Here is a 24,702-nt window from a genome sequence, read left to right as displayed (position 1 = left end):
TTTTGTGTTTACATTAATGCAATTTTATTATTGAAAGTTTTCGTTATCAAGAGTCTACTGTATTTAATTTAAAATTAAAGTAAAATTATTCAAACTACACATTTAAACATTATACTTAATTTGATTTACTTATTATTTACAAAATTTAACTAAGTTTAATAATGAGTAACACACACGTACTGTTAATTATTTTTTAATATCAATAAATAAAATTGATAGAAATTCATGTTTCTTTTTTTCAAAACAAAATGATATCGTTCTTTCTTTAAATAACCCTAATATATCCCTCTAATCCAGCCGGTAGCTGAATAGTGTTACGACCCTGCCATCACATCAACGTGATAAACTAGACGACCAGAAATATGAAGGAAAATTACTACAACCCCCATATTTCTTCTGAAATACACCTGCGTTCCATAAAACATATAATTTTCTTCAAAACTTCCTACAGAATACATATATCACGTGGAGTACTTAAAATTATTTAACAAATAAATATCACTTTGTATAGTAAATTACCACTTTCGATAAGTAAACCTAAAAAAAGTAAATCAAATTTTTCGAATGGGCCTGGTAAATTAATATAATCCTATAAAATGATAGTTAGCCATGAAATTCTGACGTCACCACCTGCTTTGCCATCATTCATGGTCACCGCGGCAGTTGAGAAGTGAATTTTGTATGGTACGCAGCCGTTTAGAGGTTATTTATAAGAATCTAGAACATATTGTTGTTTAACGGAAGATCGCTTGTGTTGAAAGTGATTTTGGGTGTGTGTTTTTTTTACAATACAGATTAAAAGGTAAGTTAAAAGTATGTGTGTAGATTTACTATTTAACTTTGTGAAATCGGTATTAAACACGTAAACATAATATTTTGGTCATTGCGACAGCTGCAAAAATAAGGACCGCGCATGTCTTCGAAAACAAAAATTGGTCCAATATTATTCGCGATATTCGAAGAACGACATAACAGAACAGGAAAATAGAAAATCAAATCGATTCGGGTCTAGCACGCGCATCTAACGTCAAAGCGGATATAAAGTTGTAGGGACATAAAGAATGTAAGTCTTTTGTTTATACATATCCCTAAAAATATGGTCTATCCGAAACTGGACTTTCGCAATAAACGTTTGACAACTTGCCAGAAGTAGTTCCGATTTCGATTTGACTATTGTTATCCAGTTAGGAATCAATTCCAACTTTGGGTTATAAAATTTCACGTCTGCGAATTTTAACTTTTAATCTCGCGAAATACAATTTAAACACAATGATGTAAAACAATTTTGCGACCATATAATTTTGTTTTATTGTCTTAACTTTATTTTATATACAACCACTGAGATGTAAGTTTGTATTACATATTATACTTTTAAAATAAAGATCAACAGATTATAATTTAAAAAATTACTAATTAAATGTTAAAAATATTTGCGATCAGTTTTTTTTAAACTTATTCGCTTTAGTAACATCAGAAATAATTATTTTTATTAATGATTCGACTCATGAGATCATTAATATTACCAGTATTTTGACTAGTAATTCAAATTAGATAATCATTTGTTAATTGTTGTGTTTTCTTTTGTAAAGCAGATGAAATTTATGTTTTTATAAACTGTTATTACCCAATAGAAATATTAATAAAGAGATTGTTCAATCTTAAACATTTTCAAAGTAACTTTTTAGTGAAATCACTTAGACTTATTTATATAACCTCTTATGATTAGATCAAATTTTGCAACATATTGAACTTTTTAGTAAAAATTACAGATATACATCACCTTTATTTTTAGCAAGACCCAAAATCCAAATGTTGACTTTCTAATATAGTTGCTTATTAAAAATGATTAATATTTTCTTGTAATATAATTTAGAAGCTGAAACATATACAACTGTAACTATTATTTATTACAGTTGCTAATGGATTAAGTTTCGTTTTGTATGTAGTATTTTTCTCCAATAACAAAAACACTAACAACTTCAAATATGTTGAATATAAATATCGTTTAAGTATATTTAACTGACAAGTATAATTAGTTAGTATTATTTATTTTAAAATGGCACTTGTTGAGAAGAATTGGAACAATATATATTAATAAAAGGAATTTTCATCATTTTCTACAATTTTCCCATTCTTCTGGCAACATAGCGATACCGTATTGAAACAACCATGTTGGTTTAACAGCGATCGAATCATTCATTCTGCATCGATCTGAATAAATTGATGCAGCAGAACTTCCCAATTCTAGCTATAACATTGTCTTACAACGTGTTAGCATTTTGATGTCAAAGGATGACTTTGTGCCTGTTACTTGTTATTGTTGTTTCTTCTGTGCAATAATACGCAATACGCCGTTCAATTTATTCCAATACACACTGATATTGTCGGAAAACTCCAGATAGGTAGACATCTGTAGGAATAGTTTCATTTGGTTTTAGTAACTCCTAATACATTACCCCTTGCTGATCCCACCATAATGCGCAGCAAGACTTTATAGCCACGAATATTCCTTTTCGGCGTGAATGTAATTAGCTCTCCTGGACCAACATATTACTTTTTGCGCTTAAAATGGCCATAGTAGATCCACAGTCACAATACGCCACAAAAAAAAACCTTATTGCCTCATAGGCAATGAACTCGCGATGTTGTAGCTGTTGGGAATGGCATTTTCTATCAATTAATGTCGTCTGAAAATAATTAATGAGCTGCTAAGCTATCTAAAACTTCTTTGAGAATTGTAGCTGGATTTTCGGCGAATAAGTTTTACAGTTAACTGTCTTCGAACTTTTTTGTTTCTTCATGCCATTCTTTCCATTTACATTAAAATTACCACTTTTAAATCGTTGAACCAATAACCAATATTTGGAATATAATGGCGAAGAGACAGTTTCTAAAATTCTTTGATGAGATTTAGCAGAATAATTCTTTAAATCAAACAAGAGAAATAATGCAATCTTGTCCGTTCCATGATCAGCGGTTTTCCACAATTAATTAAACTCGATAATACTATGTGATCTTAAACACTGTGTCTTATATAGATGAATTCAAAAAACAGAATTTAATAGTTAGGTTAGATTATTTAGCAGTTTTATTGACACATCGTACTTTTAGCAACAGCTGATCGGAATACATACAAGCATCTAATATTTATTTAACTGTCGCAAGATAAAAGTTATTCCTGTTCCTCGTTTACCGTGATTTTTATAAGGCATCAAATTGAAAATATCAAAACTTGAAAGTTTGTAAATGTGAATGTTTGCGACTATCCAGAAAACAAAGTGTAGAACCGGGAATATAGGGTGTAATCAGAATAGGTAATAATAGATTTTTTCTACTATGATCTCTAAGTAGGTCATTCACCCACCAGTCGATAGCCTTAAGTCCCAAAACAGTCGTTCATCAGCTTATGTTAAGTATTATCTAATCCAAATTATCCCTAATAGATAAAAACAAAACCTGAAACAAAAAATACAAATACACACAATACACAATACAAAAATATTTAACTATCGTTAGGAATTATCAACTGAAAACAGTCGAAACAGTCGATAGTCATTCGTGAAGTCAGATGAAGATGTACGAATCCTTTCCTGTGTAAATTGTGGGAGAGCAAAGGACGGAGATAATTGCTTGGAGCAGTTAATTTTATATGTTACTTTATATATTTTCCAGCGGTCGTATGAGCGAGACGGATATACATATTCCTTCACGTACTAACTTTTAAAATGAAAAGGAAAAAATAATTACTGAATACTATTAACATGCAATTAATAATTTTATTTTAAACGAAGTAGAATTATTTTTATATTTCAATGTTCTGTGGATCTGTAAAAAGAAACGGAATTTGTCTATGGAATGCAATAATACCCCACAAAAGTTTTATCGTATTTTAATATGTTAATTACTATTTTCAAATAATATACTATAATAAATATAGACAATATAATGGAACTTAAACAAAATCTAAAATCTAAAGATGTACAATAACCGTAAATTCTAAATATAAATTAAACATATCCTAATCATGAAAATAATTAATTTATAACATAATGAAAAATTATCGCAAAATAACTACTACAGCTTTTTAAAATAAAGTAAATGCTTTATTTATTATTGAACGAAACTATGTTTTAATAAAAATCGAGAGTTTAATCGAAATATTACCTATTATTGCCATAAAAACAATCAAAATTCAATCTTTTTACTCTATTACATTAACAATATTGAAAAATATTATAAAACTATATATATATATATATATATATATATATATATATATATATATATATATATATATATATATATATATTATTTATTTATTTATTTATTTATTACCTATAAATCTATATAAGCCTAAATTCCATATATTATTGTCAAGGTCGCGGTTAGAACGACAGCCAGAATGTTAAAAATCAGTCGAACCAAAAATAACGACTAAAACAGTTGATAGTTCCCAACACGAATTTTAACATTATTCTAGTAGTTTTGTTTATTTTTTCTGAGAGTTTTTATTATTTGCTATATTAATTTGTAATTTTACAAATAATGTATGAATTCCTGAAACCTGCTGTAATGACCAACGTGGAGATCATCTCAGAGGGAGATTTTTTACCCTTACATTTAGTGAAATAAACAAATCCTTCAAACTTTTCTTTAGATAATTAAGTTTTTACATTTAAAACATTTTTTACTATTTCGCTATAACAAATGTTTTCAATTTTAATTTATATTGGTGATTACCTCTATATAACATCAGCAATCCTCTCAATCAGGCAAGTAAGAAGGCTTATAGTATGACCAAATTTCTTCTATGACGTTAACGCCAGCCAATAGACACTAGGTATAATTCAGAACAACACTATTTGGTGAAATGGAAAATCCAAAACATAACAAACAAACATCACACACTTGTTTGTTATTGTATCAAATATCAAATAATATTTCAGAGAATGTTCAGCCCAAAACAATTCTCTGTAGTTAAATTATAACATATATTTTCATTCTACGTATATAATACGTTATTTTGCTATATCTAAATAAATATAAGAACATGAAAGAAAAAAGATAAAACTGGATTTATTCCCGTATTTATTTGTAAGTTTTTCTGTCATAATACGGACGGGTTATCGGCGTTTTTCTTCGGTTTGTTTGGGTTAAAGTTTATCGATTTTTCTTATTTAGGAGGCAGGGCCGCGGTTGATCAATATTGCATGAAATACGCTGATATAAATTGAATAATTGAGCTGGCCTTCTGAGGATTATTTCTTTTACAATCTCCGTCGAAATCCGGTTATTTTTAGAACTGAACATCTGGGCGTTGTTTATCGAAAAGCGCTTTATCACTTAATTAAAAATATCCTATTTTGTTGCAGTTCTTTTGTTATTTATGTTATGTCACAATTACCCAAAAATTACTTCATCATTAATTAATGCCTTTCTAGTACTGCTAAGGGTCTAGCTTTCGTTATAATTATTTTAGTTTACATTCATCTTTTCTTTCTTTAAATCTATCTAAAGAATCTTTAAAAACTCCTTATAACAAATTTGCTTCGTCTCCTTCAAGATAGTGAAATATCCTCCAAAATTTTCTTCGACTTCGTTTTAATATCCTCATTTTTTTAATATATGTTCGCTGATATCTACTTCAATTGGGGCCGATATTCAAAATTATTTTTTATTCGGAAGAGTATATTTCAGAGGTGGTCCCATTGAAACCCAATCAGGAACTGAAGGGGGGAGGGGGTAAATCTGCGGAAACGCTCAAATTTCGAAGGCACGTACAAAGTTGTGACATATTTTTTATCTAAAATAATCAGATATTTGTTTATAATGTTGTCGTCGAGCTGATGTGACGGAAAATCGGAAGTCTTTCAGTGCAAGGGCCATTCAGTTTTGCTTTTTAAGCTCTAACTATAGCATATAAGATCTCGCAGAAATATTATAGAAAATTGCCTCTATGATGTAATAGTTACCACTCAAACGGAGGTTGTGGGTTCAATTTCATTTGTCAAATCACCTAGGCTACGTAGCGGACGCCGGGTCCTAAAGCGCTTCTTATTTTCAATTATTGTTTTTTATTCCTATTTTTCCTCTTACGGGTCTGCACCTTTACTTGGTCTACCCGTTGTAATATTAAATAGATTAACTGCGTAATTTATTGAATAAATATCTAACACTAAAAAGAGAAAAATAAAATATATTCAACAAAAAAATTAAACTGACTTCAAAAAAGAAATAAAGAACTCACTTAAGATTAAGGCTAAGACCAACTTAATATTATAAATAAGTCCATCTGAGTTAAATCGGGTGAATAGGGGTGTTACCGAATAATATCAGTAAATTTGTAATGTAATAATGTAAAATATGCAAATTAATGAGAAACTAGCAATGAGTGGAATAAATTTAAAATGAACACATTTTAACGTCTTATTGTCTTTTGGTTACCGAACTATTATTAACTCAGTGGTAGCTCAGTGAAGAAAAAGGGACGGAAAAGAGAACCCATGTCTAGTTTGTTTAAGTTTACAATGCCTGAGGATATGCATATATTTGTCGTTCCATTATCTGTGAAAATATCAATATTTTCTGTTTTGCCCACTCCGCAACAAACAACATATTATTATAAAGTACAATTGGAAGAAAATTTCAATTCTATATTTAATATACACAATTGTAACAAATTGGCAATTTCGCATACAAGATTGGCTAGATTTGACTTGATCTCCGACTATAACAAATATCACTTCATCGAGGCTATTTTTCGATATTCACAAATATCCGACTATTTTAGATAAAAAATATGTGAAAACTTTATGCGTGCCTTTGAAATTTAAGCGTTTCCCTCGATTATCCCCACCCCCGTTCCCCCTCAACAGATCCGGATTTGATTGCAATGGTACCACCTCGGAAGTGCACTCTATTAATAAAATATTTTGTAAAATTGGTCTACAATTGACGGAGATATCGACGTACATACATTAAAAAATATATATACAGCCGAACATAAAACTTTTTTCGAAGTCGTTTAAAAACTATACATAGTCAATACGCCTCATATCCGATAATCACTACTTTATCAGAGCTCTTTTAAAAATCTGTACTTACCAATAGTGACAAAGAGGATTAAGTGGATGACAATTCACAATTATACATCGTTCACTTTAATCGTGATTTTTATCATGAAATAAAATGTTTATTAGTAACTATTATCTAAAATAATTGTCACTATCTACTTGTACTTAATAGTGCATTTATCATTTTATAAATATTTAATTCCATATCATCTGCTACTATATACGTTATAAAAAACATTGTTAATCAGGTTTAACTTAATATAAGAATATTACTTAATAAGAAAATAAAATTGTCCCCATTTTGTACCCTTTCTGAATTTTTTAAAAGTAGTTTTAAAAATATACAGAAGAATTTAAAAATTTCAATAAATTGCTTAAATAGAATTTCATGTCCTTTACGTCGAGAAAGGTGGTTTCAAGCAAAATCTTTTAATATTTGAAACAAATCTTTAAGTAACATAACTCGTATAATGGTACTTAACGTAATCCCGTTCAGTTACATGATTAGATAATTTAGTTTCTTATTATATAGAAGTTTTTTCGGTTGAGTTCAGCTTTCCGTTCAACGAGGTCTGCTACCTCTGACGGCCACTTAATGAATTTCAATACCAATGGTGATGCCCATCAGAATTTTGAGAAATGCTTTTGATTGTATATTCTTAAGGATTTAGCCATTAAAGGCATTTAATCATAGTAAGAAAACTTAAAGATGTATATCAATGAGTGTTAAGTAAAACTAATTTATTTATTCTTCCTCCATATTTCAATTGATAATATACAGTTATAATAATATATAATACGGACTAATAATACGGTTAAATGAAATATGTCTTATACGAAAAAAAAATGTTATTTTAACTCTAAATATAATCTTCAATAAAAATACTTTCTGACATGGATTAACACAATAGTTTAAATGAAATTAGTTGACTTTCGAAGGAGGACAGGAAGCTCTATCAAGTACTTTTCACGTTACGTAAAGGCACATTTTTCAAAGGGTATCTAAAGTCAGTCCTACTAAAATATTTTAATACCATACTTGAACTTAAACAATTAGTGCATATGTCAATATGGTGGTCAAGGTGATTCTCATACTGTTGCGATAGTCGCGGTTTCGAATCCTACTAGGGCATGGATGTACTTTATGTTTGTGATTGTAATTGTAAATGTCTTTATAGGCAACAGTGGAAAATCCGACAGAAAATAACCATCCCAGTCACGCTAATAACCAATCTGGGTAAGTCCGGATGTCTTCTGGAATGGTTTCTAACTTGGTCACTGGCCAGTCGGTAGGCGTAATGCCGAGGACCGTGGTTCAGAGCCCAAGTTAAACTGTAGATCCAATCCAGATAAACCCTCGTCGGTAGAAAGAGACTTTAAAATATTTTAAAAAAAAACAAATCAACCAAATTGCGCCAATAACCAGGCGCGTAAAGTAGAATATCTTCAGGATATAATCTCTAAACCAGATAAACCTGGTTGATAAAAAAAGAACCGTAAATATATTTTTTGATTTGAACTTTCAATCATGTTAATCTTCAAACATGTTTTGATAAATAAACCAAAGTTCATTCAACCATTATATATTTATTTCATCAAGAGTAATTAATTATTAGTAATTATATCTACAATATTTAAGTTTAATATGACATTTGAAAAATAATGGAGACAAATATATACACTCTTTAAATTTTATTCATTATAGAAAGGGGAGTTTTCGCAATTACTAAAAATAGATACAACAAAATAATCATAATTCTTACTAAATAAAGTTCGTCACTGTGTTATATCCGTATTAGGCTAGAAATGAAACATCTTTCTTAGTATATTCTCAACCATTTGGTAATGGGAAATATACAGTCAATGTTTCGTTCAAGGTTCCCTAAGCTATTCTATACTCCGTATTGTTAATTGTTCCGGTATTTGATTCCTAATTAGATTGAAGACGAGAGATTTTTCATAAGTTTAATTTATGGTATGATCGTCATTTGTCATTATGATTATTATATTGTATTATATTAATGTTTATGTATTATTAACCTAGTACATTCTTATATAATAAATGCGTTTATTTGGATACGTACTACTTATTGTATTATTGCAATTCAGTATTTTAGCTATACATTATTAGTTATTTTAGGATTGCTTTTAATAATTCTTCTATAGGTTGGGCATATGACTCGTTGTACAAAGGAGTTATGAATTTTATCTAACAACAATTCAAACCATAGACATTCCAATTATTAAGATATATATTAATATCAGATATTAACATATTTGATTAAATCATTTACAGAATGCATTTTAAGTAAGTTAAGGATTCATTTTGTATTTTTACTATTTTGTGTTATATTTGCTATTTGTTACAAATATATTATCTATAATCTATAAATGTAATAAAACATATGTATATTTTTCAACAAACCGGTATATTTTCCGGACCAAGAACTATTTTTGTCTAGTCGGTAGCTCGACGACCATAACTGAACATTAACGTAATTCGACTTCAACTTATCAAGTCCAATTGCAGTATTATCTGGTTATATATTACCAAATAAATTATCAATGGAATTCCATATTTTTGTGATTACATTACTATCATCATCACCCCTATTCAAAGTGATAAATATGACAAGTCAATTGAAAAATCCCTGGCCTACCACAGTAAAACACATTTTTTAACAAAATTAGTTTTTTTAATCAACATAATTCAACTCCCCTTTTCGATACAATTTTTGTAGTACTATTTGTCCTTTACTTCAAAATAGGCTTCAGTTTCGGCGATCACCTCTTCATTCGGTGAAACTTTCTTCCCAACGAGCATTCTTTTGAGATGAATTTCCAGGCCAGACCTGGAGAATAGGGTGGATAAGGAAATAATTCGAAGACCAATTCATGGATTTTTGCCATCGTTTTCACTGATTTGTGACACGGTGCATTGTCTTGGTGTAGCAGCGGTGCATTGTCTTGGTGTAGCAGCACTTTTTTTTATTCAAATGCGGCCGTTTTTCGGCGATTTCGTCCTTCAAACAATCCAATAGCGCTATGTAATAGTCGCTGTGGATGGTCCTTCCTTTTTCAAGGTAGTCAATGAAAATTATTCCATGCGCATCCATAACCTTACCAGCCGACTGTTCCGTCTTCCCACGCTTTGGAGCGGGTTCATCGTGTGCAATCCATTCGGATGACTGTCGATTGGACTTCGGAGTAAAATGATTGAGCCAGGTTTCATCCATTATCACATATCGATGCAAAACTCGGGTTTATTACGCTTGATCATCTTCAAACACTGCTCGGAATCATCAACTCGTCGTTGTTTTTTCTCAAAATTGGGCTCGCACGGCACCCGCTTTGCACAGAGCTTTCTCGTACCCAAATATTCATGAATGATATGATGTACACTTTCAGTTGATATCTTTAGAGTGTCTGCTATTTCATTCAATTTCAATTTACGGTCATTTAAAACCATTTTGTGGATTTTTTAATGTTTTCGTCGGTAACAACTTCTTTTAGACGTCCACTGCGTTTACTGTCTTCGGTGCTCATTACACCGTTTAAAATTAACATACCAATCCTTGATGGTTGATTTTCTCGGCATCAAGACAAGTTTTTGCTTCAACTGTATTTTCCCTTCAAAAAACAATATTTTATCAACACGTGGAATTCCTTTTTATTCACAATAACAAAGTCGTTTCACTCAAAATGCTATAATTACCAAACGAATGATCCGTCAAATGTCAAATTTATACACGCATCTTTTGAGCGTTAGAGCTAATTAAAAAGTATGGATTTAATTCTAACAGCGCCATCTATGTGTCAAGCCGGGGACTTTTCCATTGGCTTGTTATTCACCTAAAAAAATTCAGATAAAATGTTTTAACCTAACATTAATATTAATATTTTTACTTAAATATTTTATGTTCGTTAATCAATATCTAAAATGCTTTTTAGTTTTTAGTCTTTTATTTTTAAAATACATGTTATTAAATGTAAATAAATAATAAAATATTAATGATTATCAAAAGTTCGCCTATTTCCTATTTTTTAATAACTTTAGCTACACTTCGTTATACACTTGCTTACTCTAGAATATAGGCATCAAGACTTTGTTACCATGAATATTCCACTAAGGTAGATAAATTTTCTATATTAACTTATAATCCCTTTTTCTTCGCAAGTCACATTACGCAACAGTAAAGTCTTTGCCTGACAAATACTAAAACCTCTTTGAAATGATTCGAAATGGTCGTTTCTAGCAATTGGTGTGGTAGCCACAAAAGATAGAGTTCTTTTGGAACATTCTTATCGCATATAAACATCTAGAAACAATTGACTCATCAGTTTATAAGCTCTTTAAAAGTTCCTTGGGAATATGAGCTGGGTTTTCATCCAATAAGTCTTGCAATCTTTTGCAGACGTTGAGCCTTTTTGGTGCCCCTATCCATTCATTATCATTGGCGTATATATCGTCTAAACCTAAAAAATATATTTATTCTAAATAACATACATATCAACATAATAATTAGGAAAATTAGATGTAAATTATTTTCTCGTGTCCCTTTCCTCAATGATATATTTCTATTAAATGTATTCGTTCTTCGAGCAACTCAACTATAGATTCATTATAAACCTTAAATCACTTCTGTGATTCCGACAAATTTAATATATTAATTCTAAACATTTTTTATGCTTGATATGTTGTGTGCTTAAATTTTATCCATTTTATTAATTACTCCTTATATTTTAATTTCGTAAAAACGAACATTAAATTTCATTCATAATTGAACGTTAATAATATTTATTTATAATTTTGTTGAACTGAGTTCCGGTTATTGCAATATTATATTCTTGGAATATTTAATGTTCAATCAAAAATGGTATGTTTAGTTTTCAAAAATGTATAAAGGAATTATACTTCGAATATAATAGGAAAATATACCTTCGACTTTTAAAAGTTCTATTTTTTATACATGATAGATTATGTACTTTTTATGTATTAATTACACAAATTAATATAAAATCTTGTTCATCTAAGCTCTGGTTATTAGAATACTACATTCTTAGAATATTTATTGATAAATCAAAAATTATATTTTATGTTTACAGAAATGTACAAAAGAAATAGCAAAACAAACCTTAAACATTTTTTGTAATATATTATTGTATTAATAATGTTTATAATATTCTGTTTAAGCTGCACAATATGCATACAGTTAGAATTAATATATGCCGGCATGATTGGCATAGAATAAAGGCGACAGGACGGTCCACCTACTGTTGCGATAGTCGCGGGTTCGAATCCTGCTGGAGGCATGGTCGTAAATTTATATTTGTGATTATCCTAGGCAAGAGGTTCCTAGGATTCCAAGTCACGCCAATAACCAGGCTGGGTAAGACCGGATGTCTTCTGGGATGATTTCTAAGTTGGTCACTCGCCAGTCAGTAGGCTTAATGCCGAGGACCGTGGTTAGGAGCCCACGTTAAACCTTAGGCCCAGACCAGATAAAGCCTTAGTTGGTAAAAGCAGGCTTTAAAACATAAAACAAGTAATTAACATATGAAACTACATATTTTAGTGTACATTTCAACGAACAGACTAGAAAGGTATCATTGAAAACATAATACGATATAAAAAGTAATATATAATTAATATAAAAAATAAGCATTCCTATAAAATGTATTTTTATTCATTTATCCATTAAACTAAATGTACATAATATAAGCAGTAACGAATAAATTCAGAAAATATTTTACATTTTCCCCGAACTTTTTCTTTTTTTTCTTGTTTTACTTGAACAGAAAAACATACTATTTATCTTTTTATTCAACTGTAGGATTTTTCCGAATAATTTAATTAAAACCCGAAAACATAGAAACGCTCTGTCGATAAACAATAATATTCACAAAACAAACTGGTTCGTGTTTAATCGCTGAAGTTCTATTTATCTTAGAATGATATTAAATTTTCGATTTAACGTTAGTGGAATCCTTTCAAAACTATATTCGAATCTATATTTACACGCTGCTTTTAAATCAAACATAGTAGTTGGGATCTCGCTCGTACTTTCGTCAATTCTATTACAGAACGACAATAGCGACTCTTACAATACAATTGAATAGTAATAATAAACTCTACAAATGCTTAGAAAATATTTAGATAACTATCTTTTGGTTTATATAGTTTTAATAATTTTGAGGTTAATGCTCGCCTTCTAGAGATATAAAAATGAATTGCTTCTTGGTTAGTCTTGCTAAAATTCGAGAGCGACTGGACTGATTAGGCTAATTTTGATTTTGAAATATTTATGGAAATCCAAGGAAGGTTCTTATTGTAAAATGATATGGAATAATTCGGAGAAAATTAGTTTCAAATAAATATTTATCCATACATCGCTGATAGAATCGCTGTCACCAATAGTTTCACTGTAGCAAAGGATCGACATTGTTGTTGATATTTATGGGTGTCTTCGGAAATTTATATGATTAAAAATACTGAATACTGGTTAAACCTACCGGTCACTATTATTAAACCGCGATTGGAATATGTAATATATTATACATTGAATTAGTACTTTATCATGCTTTAGCACGATCTATATTTTGTAAAATTGTAAAAGTATTTTTAATTGAAACATAGGTACATTGAAAATCAATTGAAAAATAATGATGTATATGTCAAATATAATTGTGATGGAATAAACATCTACACGAATAGACGTGATATATGTAATGAGTGTTTATGGTAAAGCATAATTTGTAAATGTATTTCATATTTGTATAGCAACCACTACGACCCTTTAGGCCACCACGCATTCACCTACAGCAAGTTTAAAGTTTGGCAACGCCGGTGGATTGGTACCATGCGGTTCCCGGCTATAAAACACTACAACTACGACGTCTCGCTCTCTCACTCTCCAAACTTGACGAAAAAGCGATATTAAACGCATTAAACGATTTCACAGACACACATCACATAATCCCGAACGAACAATTCGGTTTCCGTGCTAAACATTCATGCCTCCATCAAGCTGCCCGCGTAAACAGGAGCCATCTTCTTAGATGTCTCCAAAGCTTTCGACGAAGTATGGCACCACGGTCTAATATTTAAAGCTAAACAACTAGGTCTACCGAATGACCTAATATCCCTGATAGATTCATACTTGGATGGTAGGTCCTTTCAGGTGAGGATCGGTGACTCAGTCTCCTCTCGTAAACAAATCTCCGCAGGAGTCCCGCAAAGTGCTCCATTAGCCACAGCCCTATTCAACCTTTATATGGCTGATTTCCCTCTCTACAAAGTTTCCCACACAGCATTTTATGCAGATGATACCGCTTTCTTCACAACCGTATACTGTCCCAACGCAATACGCAATAGACTCCAAGTACAACTGAACCAAGCGATAGCGCGGTACAAATTCTGGCTGCTTCAGATTAACCCGAGCAAAACTCAGGCTATTCTATTCCACCGCAAGAAGGAGTTTCGCGCCTATCGCCTCCAAATCGATAAAGTCCCTATCCCATGGCTCCAGAAAGTTTCATACCTCGGTCTCCAGTTCGACCGCAGATTCCAATGGTCTGCCCAAATTCAACACACCATTTGCAAAAGAAATAGCGTGTACAGCCTATTATTTCTTCTACTCTACAGAAAAAGCAAACTGCCAATCCCACAGAAAGCGGCTCTGTATAAAATGCTAGTCCGCCCAATCTGCCTCAATGGTGCACAGGTGTGGTAGAGGTATGTCTCGGAGAGACAACTTGTACTACTCCAAGTGTTCCAATCCAAAAAAGTCCGCGCGTTACACAATGCCCCATGGTTTATGAGGAACATCAATACACACCTCGAATCAGGCATCCCGTTTGTGAAAAATTTCATAAACATGCTCAGTGTGAGGTTCTCCATAAGGAACCTGTAAACACGATAACACCTTAATAAAATCCCTACCCGTCCACAAACCCCGGTAGTAAACAAACTACGGCAGTCCCAGTCGTAACCCAGGGTCTCTGTCGCCCGCAAAACAATCATATCCCGAACCTGAAGCGACATCAGCCGAAGACCATTTGGTTATAGCTGGTCATACTAGTAAACGAAAACAAAAACATCTCGCTCTCTTTTCTTTTCTCTACCCCCTTGTAACAGTACTACTTCCACATCGCTACCGTACTTCCTCTACCTAACCTAATATCCTATCCATTCTCCCATCGACCACATGTATCAATCTAAATCGAAATAAATAAGTATTTCTTCAACCAGTGTTTTTAGTTCTCGTGCAAATTCCTTCCACAAATAGTGGTGAGTGTTTGGACAAACAATCGCATCGACAGCCACACATTCCGACCGACCGACCGACCAGAGGAGCATTCCTACATTTGTAATGATTTAGCCACAAATTTAATTCGCAAGAGCTTTCTTTAGTTTTACTTTATTAAGAATGCCTAGAAGACTATCTGACTTCTGACCATCAAATGTACGACGAGCTTCTTCACGATCACCACACTGATGGCCAACGAGAGGCCGAAATGCGCACTATCCTCCATAGAAAACCATAGAAAAAATATTATATTGCCTTCCTTTTCTAATAGCGGTAGATTCTTTTAGAGTTTATCGGTACAGTCGATCAAGTCAAACACAACAAAAAGTCTAGAATATTTAGATTTTGTGTTACATTAATAATTTTATAGTAATATTAATGAAATTGTTGTATTATTCTTGGTGGTTTAACATACATTGGTTTTAAAATATGGAAGAACAAGGATAAGTGCAGAATGTAAGGTTAAGTTTTTAAAAGGTATAAAATCCAAACAGTATCAATTTTATTTATAGTAGCTATATTAGCTGCTAAATTTATATCGCATCATTTTCAACGACGAATTTTTCGAATAGGTATCAACATATGACAAAACTTAATGATAACAAGAACAGAGAAAAATATGATTCTTGTTGTGTTGAAAGTAGTCAAGTCATTAATGAGATTTGTCCATCACTGGTAATAATTAATTTTACCTAAAGCTATTTATTTATTTACAATACTATTTTAACTACTACCAACTGATAACCATTTATCAGTTTAGCCAGATATTTGATAATATTCGCGTGTATGTATTTATATTTCAGCAATATTACAACTGCATCTTTAAACATTTCTATGTAGATATTATTAGTTTTTGCAACATAATACCGAAGATTTTCATTTTTTAATGTATTTCATCATTTATTAGACACTATCCTCAAAAAAAATATGATCGATGGTAACTAAAAATATATTACATTTTTACCAAAATTAATTAACTATTAATTCTAAATATTTTAGAAAAATAGGTATTTAAAAATCATATTTCAAAAAAATCTCTTTTAAAATATCTTGAATTCCACAAATTAAATAAGAGCGCGATAATTATTTTCGTTTGGTCGTCCTATACGCATAATCAAATTAGGTTTATTATATAATCTCAGTGCTAAAACAAAATAGAGAACGTACTGAAAGCGATGGTAAATAACGCTAGAAATGCGACTCGGCTTAATTAAATTTTCTCTTGGCGAAGAATATTTTATATGATGCGAGCAAATTTACATTTTCGAAAATTAACAATTATAATAATTTATGATTGCGGTAATGTTTTATGGTCGGTAGGCAAAGAATTATTTGACAAAAAGTTAATTTCAGATTTTCTTTTTTTATCTTACTTTTATTCGTTATTTATATTTATAATTTATTATTGAATTTTAAGCGAAGAAGAATTATTTTATTGATTTAGACTTACTATAACTATCTTATAGTAAATACGAATTAATTCGGTAAACTTCTTATCGAGAACTGAACATTTGTTTTGAAAGACAAAACCTTAAATATTGTTCAAAATTTTACTGTTAAATATGCACTTAAAGTTTCCCTTAGACCACTTTTTATTATTTGAAATTTATATAACATCGGATGTATTTGTATAACATTTTCTTAATTTTGATTTATATTAAATATTTTTGTGAATTACGCAAATTTCTAAAAAACGTATTTTATCTTTACTTTGCAAACATATATTTATAATATTTGCACCGTAAACCAGCGATATAGAAATTATAATAATATACACATATATATTATCCTAACGCTAGAAATGCGACTCGACTTAATTAAATTTTCTCTTGGCGAAGAATATTTTATATGATGCGAGCAAATTTACATTTTCGAAAATTAACAATTATAATAATTTATGGTAATATTTTATGGTCGGCAGACTGAGAATTATTTGAAAAAAAGTTAATTTCATTTTTTCTGTTTTTTCTTACTTTTATTCGTTATTTATATTTATAATTTATTATTGAATTTTAAGCAAACAAGAATTATTTTATAGATTTAGACTTACTATAACTATCTTATATGTAGTGCTCAATATGCTTTTTTATCAATTATATCCATCTTCTTCAAATACAAAATATATTATAAAAGACCTTTACATGACATTTAACAATGGCTTATAATTATTTTCAGGACAATCCCTATCGCTCCTCATTCTCATCTTATTTTTTTGGCGTTCATGGTTTTTAAATTTTTTATATCAAAATAAAAGTTTTTAAACTATCCAAACTATTCTTTAGGAGTTGTATATGGCGCAGCCGCGGTCTATATATGATATTCTTAAAGCCAGCAATATAGGTCCAGCAGTTTTACAAAAGCTAAATCATAATTTTACGCCTTATATAATGTTGTTATATAATTTATAGAAGATGTATCTGTTTAAATATGCACTAAAGTGTAAATAGAGCAACTTTGTACTTTGTAAAGTAGATAAGTTCTTCCTATATATAAGAGCTCACTAAACTTCTGTAACGATATTTAACGGAAGAAGCTCCACTTTGAACATTGTATAACATAAATAGTATCCATATTGTTGAGTAGCTTATTTAAGACAAAGTTTTTAGTACAAACAATATACGAATTATTATTGTTACTCCCGAGTTAACCCGCATTCTATACTAGGTTCCCATTATTTTTATGATTTCCACATATAGTAAATTCGAAGGCTAAATTATCGACGATGCTTAAAATAATAATTTGTAAGACTCAAGGCTTCCTTATTGTTTTAACTTTTCTTTTTGTTTGTTGTTATAATAACTAAACATTGATATTATTTTAAATAAGTTACGAAAATTGGTTTTTTGGTACTAATCAGATTTAAGGTATTTTGTACACAATGGGTGTCACATTTGAGAGTAACTTTGTTAAGTTTAAGTTAAGTTGCTGTGTTATATTAAACACATAAATATTCCGCTGAAAATGGATTTTGTGTATACATTATAATGGGTGAGACCTTTAATATTCAGGAATCGACCAATAAAATATTAAGTATAAAGTGTTTTTTAGCGAAAAACTTTCTTCGTGAATTACCTCTAACCTAGTAAAACCCTAAACTCAGATTACCATTTTAATTATAACCGGCTGCAAAGCAAACAATTAGTTTCCGTCAAGATAACATACCTACTCATATAGCGCTCAAAAAATCATCGCTAAAACCAATTAATAACTTGAGTTAACATGCCACTTATTCATCTCTGCGATTTCTCGCTTAGCCCATTCTTTAAAAAAGAAAAAATTATCAAAGAAATATATTTTTATCAAGTTAAAAGATAATGGTAATAATGCTGTGGAGAAGTATTTCGAATATTTCCATTAAATTGGAGAAACTGTTAAAATAAGTATACTGACGTTGAATAAAATTATACTGACCAAATAGTAATTTTTACGGTTTCGACAAACTCTTTCTCTTATCCATTTCCAAAAATGTTTATGTCATTACAGGCATGACGAAAACACGATACACAAAACACGGTAAAACATCGTCGCGGAAAAGGAATAGTGGGCGATCCCAAAGTTAACTAACAGAGACCGACGAACTCTAAAAAGTGTTGTGGCAACATAACAACTTAAAACTACCGCGGCAAAGGTGGCAGTAATACTCAACGCTCACTTGAGTAATCCTGTTTTGACAAAAACATTAATGGAAGAACTACAGTTGTGAAACCCTCTAAAACGAAAGTCTAAGCTGTGAAAAAGTGGTGCAATGATCATAAAACCTGTAGATTTGATGATTTCAAGAATGTACTATGGCTTGATGAATCATCATTTACATTGTTTTCTACAAACTCCCAGGTTTATGTATGGAAAACCCCCAAATCCGGACCGTCTGCTTCATACAGTCAAGCATGGAGAGGTTCTATTGTGATTTTGCAGGCAATATCGTGCTATTGAGTTGGTATTCTCATTCACATCAATGGTCGGATCACTTACTCAATGATGTTGTACTACCTATGACTAGCAGATTGCTTTCAAACATTGCCATATTGCAAGATAATAATACGCCCAGGCACCCCTCTGAGAAGTTAAATTTTTGGTTTGAGGAGCATCAAAATATCATCAAATATCTTCCCTGGTCAGCACAATCGCCAAAGCTCACATAATTAAATCAATATGAGGAGTTATAGAGCAGAGAGTGGGGAGTAGATTACCATCTTCAACATCACTAAAGCAATTGCGATATGTTTTGGGCCAAGAATTGAAGCTGTTTTAAAAGCAAATTGTGGGGCTCAACATCTTATTAATAAATAAATAAATATTGTATATATGTTATGTATTCATATTATTTTGTCCATCTACTGTAGATCTAATGCAAATGAAATAAGAAACAGTGTATTTCTAATGTACTATTTTACTAAACAACTTAACAGCTTACACAATTACAATTACACAACAACAAAACTATTATAGTAGGAACAGTCTTTCACAAGTCAGTGGTAGGTCTACACAACATATATTATGATTCATTTCATTATAAAATAGGCCCATATATACATTTTTAAAATATTATGAATCCACAATATGTTAAGCAGTTTAAGTATGTTATTATATTATTAAATATAACCGGTTCTGGATGTTTCCATTAATTTATAGATAATTATACCGTATTAAATACTAACTTAAATAAAAATAAGATTATCACAAGGTAAAATTCTTAAACATAAAAAGGAAATGCACAATGCGAAATTCGCAATCCCTTATATCCGTTTAAATAAGTAATAAACTGAACAGGAACAAAGTTCTCTACTTTGTAAAGTAGATAAAGCCCACGTTTGTTCCACACGTTCTCCCAAAACTAAACATCCATAACGATGTTAACAGGGAACAGAGCCGAACCTTTTGTTCATTATGTAAAATTAATATTCACTTATGCTCCGCGCTACTTTTGTTTTGATAAATAATGTGGGATGTATTGTTCTTTTAAATGGTCGGATGATAAAGTAGTAGAATTTGTTATATTATATTTATTATTTCTACAATAATCACGAAATATTAGTTAATATTAGTAAAGATAAAATATAAATGAAATATCAAGTATTAACTGAGGAAAAGTACGACAGATGTAAGGTAAAAACAGCAGAGCACAATAATAACGTAAAGAAATTTTAAAAAATATGAAGGAAGTAAATAAGTGGGTTTCCTGTATAAGATGCTAAAGAACAAAGAGATCTCTAGATCTATTCGAGTAATGAGGTACAAAACAATATAACAACTAGCGATAATGATTTTGAAGCATGGGCAAAGTAGGATAAGGGAGCTTAGGATAGGAATATTTTAAGAACAATATTTCGAGCTGCAAAATTTGTAAATGGAAAGAGATAACAAATGAAGAACTTAAGTGTATAGATATGAATATACAATACCACACAATATGTTTTTTTATTTATTAATCTAAAACTATTATCATAATGTGTGACATCAAAACTTAACTTCCATTAGAGAGCACCTTTTTACTTTTAGTTCTTATTTCTTTGGTTGCTGTGTTTTCTTGTCAATCATTGTATTTCTCCTGGATTTCTTCTGTCTTTTCATCTTAATTTTTATTGAAAAAATTAGATTTAATCACTGCATTCTCCCTGATGTACTTGCCATATCTATAAAAAAGTTTTCATTTTCTCCTCATACATTCTGACCAAATATTGATATATATTTTGTACAATTACACAGATATCTATGCCCATAACTCTTTCACACTCCACATTACGATTTTCTACAGTTATTTTACATTTATTATATACTCACCTTTAATTGTTATTAATAATTGTCAGCATTAAATCCTAATCGACGCTGGACTTTTTTTCATTAAATTGAGAATATTTTTGCATTAAATCTCACATAGTTGGTGATCGGCCGGTACTGTCCCGGCTAATATATAATAAATCTAATACAGGTCACAAATATCAGAAATAATATATCTAAAGCCCAATCTATTCATTCTATTACTAGCAGTTTTATTCGAACTATTTTAAAACACGCGCAAAATTACCCCTCTCTCAAGATGCTATCTACATAACACTCTCTGATACTCTCTACATAACATCTAAGTCTTCCTAGATATGGCAACGCTTACGTTGATTACCCGTTAATTGATAAGCTTCACGAAATATCAAAATATATGGGCAAAAATCCGATAAAATGTAGGCTAACGTCTACAGTTTAGAGGCTACAACCAAAAATAAGTTCAGTTATCGAAAAATACAAAAAGACGTTGATGTCACAATCTAAAATCATACAATTAGATTTTTTAGATTCTTAGGGTTTCTGAATAGCTCCCAACAGAATGTTGTTCTATTGTTGTACTAAAGATCCGCCCACTGTTTCAATACTGTGAACAAGACTGAAAACAACAAGTGTATAATACACTGAAATGTAACCTGCAAGATTTGGCACGTAAATTTATTTACACAGAAGCAATGTCGCCAACATGCAACAAGATGTACTATATTGCATGGGGTTCCTCTAGTTCTTGTATCCCTTATGTTCCTGTATGTTCTTATATCTCGTATATGTAACTTTATTAAATCGAAATCTTGATATCTTTTATAGTAGGCAATAGGATTTTTTACAAAATTTTCTATCTTTTGCTATATGTTTTATTTGAAAATTAGGATTATAATTAACAACTAGCATTCATGATGCAAATCTGATTAAAATTCAGATATATTTTTTAATTTTTTAAATAATTTTGTTAATAGATTATCGGCAAACTCGTAAAACAAACTCAAAGTATTATTATTACTTTTAGAAGTATTTGAATGAAATACGCTTTAAAAACTTATACAACTTCAATAATCATTACTAAACTCAGTGAAGGGAAATACAAATTGTTTTTCCGCTTGATGCGCATGCGCCAGATATAGATTTCTCTGTCTTCTGCGTCTGATTGATTTACAAAAAAGGTACATTGTAGTGTATTGATTATATTCTGTTATTGTGTGAAAAAGAGTTTTATTTGTTTATATTTATATTTTTTTCTTAAAACAAAAGGACCCTTTAAAGAAATCATAAATATTTCCGAATATCTATGATACTTAAGATTCCATCTGGTAATTCGATATTTTAGAACTTTTATTTTGGGTCTTTTATGTTTTTTAAAAAGGCTTGAACGATAATATAAAGTGAAATAGCTAGAATTTTCGTTTCTTTTTAATTGTAGAATTTGTAGAAATACTTATCATAAATGGCAGCAGTGTGGATGTGTTTTTTGTCGCCTGAATTTGCCGAATGTGATACTTAACATATCCAATGGCCGTTGGAACTTCATTAGAGTCAATTTATTTAGACCCAATGCTCAAACCACTACCTGACATATTTCTTAACTGTGTTTGGTGCTGCCTAACCTCAGTTTCATCAAGTGGTGAGTTTGTTCACAAGGTATTTCAGTTTTCTCTTTTTAATTCCCATTTTTTATTTATTCACTCTCTATCTATTTTATCTATATCCTATATTTTATTATTTCTTTGTATCTTCGTACCTTTCTGCTAATTACTAAATTACAAAAATTTAGGAAAGTTAAAAATTATAATTTTATGGCTGCAACTAGAGAGTATAAATTACAACGCATGCCAGAAACTAACGCCAAAGCAGCCGAAGTAACTGATATGTGTAATTATAATCTATTGATAATTTGAAGCATACGCAAATACCACCGAAAGCGCTGCTAGGCACAGCTCTTTGTGGCAGCGTATCTAGCCTGTGACGTTTGGATTTGAATTGGTGTCGGTTTTGGGACTGGAGAAATGAGTGCATAATAGCAAAAGTATTCCTTATGTATTTATTTAATTGATATTGGCTTTACTCTAGCGAGACATACTAACCTTAGTGGCAAGATCTCGTCTGTCTACTTCCCTTGATCTCATTACACGTTCATTATTATGAGTGTTAGGATAGAAGCAAGTACTTCGCATGTTACTTTCCCTTTGTACTATAGACTAAAATTGTTGTTAACTATACATCTATGTTATTGCTTACCATTGTTATTATCTATCATTAATACTATCAGTACCTTTTATTAGCAGCACTTATTGGAATATTTATTTATAGGAACTATGATCCGCCAGCACAATGAATTACCCGTACTTGTACTTTAGCTGTCATTATATAACTTAAGTACCGTTATATTTCAAGATTACCTGAAATATATGTCGTGATAACCACCCATCGTTGTTATATATCACATGTATTTTTAATTTTACCATTGTCATTGACAATTGGTTTCTCAGGTACGTTTTCATTGCGTTTTCAGAACTGTCTGCAGTCTGCACTGTGTGCTAGTGGCCGGACCAGCTAGACATCAAGATCTCGCATTCTTAAAATTTACTTTATATATTTAACCCTTTATTGTCTAAGTAACTGTCATATCATTTATTTTGATCTCTGTTTTTATTTATTTAATATGTTAAATTGTTTTATATTGTTTTATTAAGGATAATTTTTATTTTACGCCCTGGGTTTTATATTAGTACGACAATATTTTTAACAAATTGTAAAATGAAGTACAAAATTATGCTGAACACTATGAACATTAGAACTAATTTCGAATACGTACATAAATTCGTACATATTCAGCTAACCAATAAAACGTACCAAGGAGGGCTTGTAATGCAGATAAGACTCACGTTAGGTTCCCACATAGTCCCCCGAATCCAAACTTCCATAACGATGTCTAACGAACAGCGCATCAGACTGATGATTTTGTTCATTATGTAAAATTAATAACGTTCGCATTATATCCTGCTCGCTGTTCGCGCTACGTTAAATATTTTGTGCTGTATTGTTATTCAAAATAATGGGCCTTTGGATTGACGGGCTGCTCTGGTGAAAGAAGTGAATAGCTGGCCAATTTTTTGGCGTCTATTCGTCCCCATGTTAACATAAATAAAACGCGTGCCTTTTGTATTTAGATAAGTTGGGTAGTCAACTCTGGTTTATGAAACAATATCGTATTTGGTTGAATGTGCGTTTTTGTTTTCTGTTATGGAAGCCGTAATAGAACTACTCTGCTCTAACAATATCAAACGTTGAAGCGTTTTGTTAGCTACTTGTTTGCTAGAAATAAACGTCCTTTTTAAGTTTTAATATTTATAACATAGCAGTAAATATAAGATGAATTGCAGTTTTTAAACTATTAACACTGTCATTTATTTTTAAGAGAATTTATGTAAATTTTAAAATTCAATGTGAAAAATTGTATTTCTTCTTTTTGTTACTCTTGGCTGTATTTATATTCTACGTAACAAAAACAACACATCTTCTCAGTTTCATAAAAATAACACTATTTA

The 24,702-nt window shown here is 30.7% G+C and overlaps 1 protein-coding gene across 3 annotated transcripts in view; it reads left to right on the top strand.

Moving 5' to 3' along the window:
• The first annotated feature begins 625 nt into the window (after window positions 1-625).
• The window catches only part of LOC143189116 (uncharacterized), a 45,825-nt gene continuing 21,748 nt past the window's right edge, over window positions 626-24,702 (top strand). Inside the window, exon 1 of one of the 3 annotated variants that reach the window (XM_076393799.1) lies at window positions 626-802. The gene's annotated coding sequence lies outside the window, so the exon portion shown is untranslated. Of the gene's footprint in view, window positions 803-983; window positions 1,064-24,702 lie in introns of those variants that run through there. The other 2 variants (XM_076393800.1, XM_076393801.1) reach the window with 2 other exon arrangements.

This window comes from Rhynchophorus ferrugineus, unplaced genomic scaffold, assembly GCF_030347505.1.
Source record: "Rhynchophorus ferrugineus isolate W39M unplaced genomic scaffold, kcgeb_rfMv2 rfM1, whole genome shotgun sequence".
In the NCBI taxonomy this organism is placed as follows: Eukaryota; Metazoa; Arthropoda; class Insecta; order Coleoptera; family Curculionidae; genus Rhynchophorus; species Rhynchophorus ferrugineus.
Note: the sequence above shows the minus strand (reverse complement) of the source record. Positions and strands in the feature narration are given on the sequence as shown.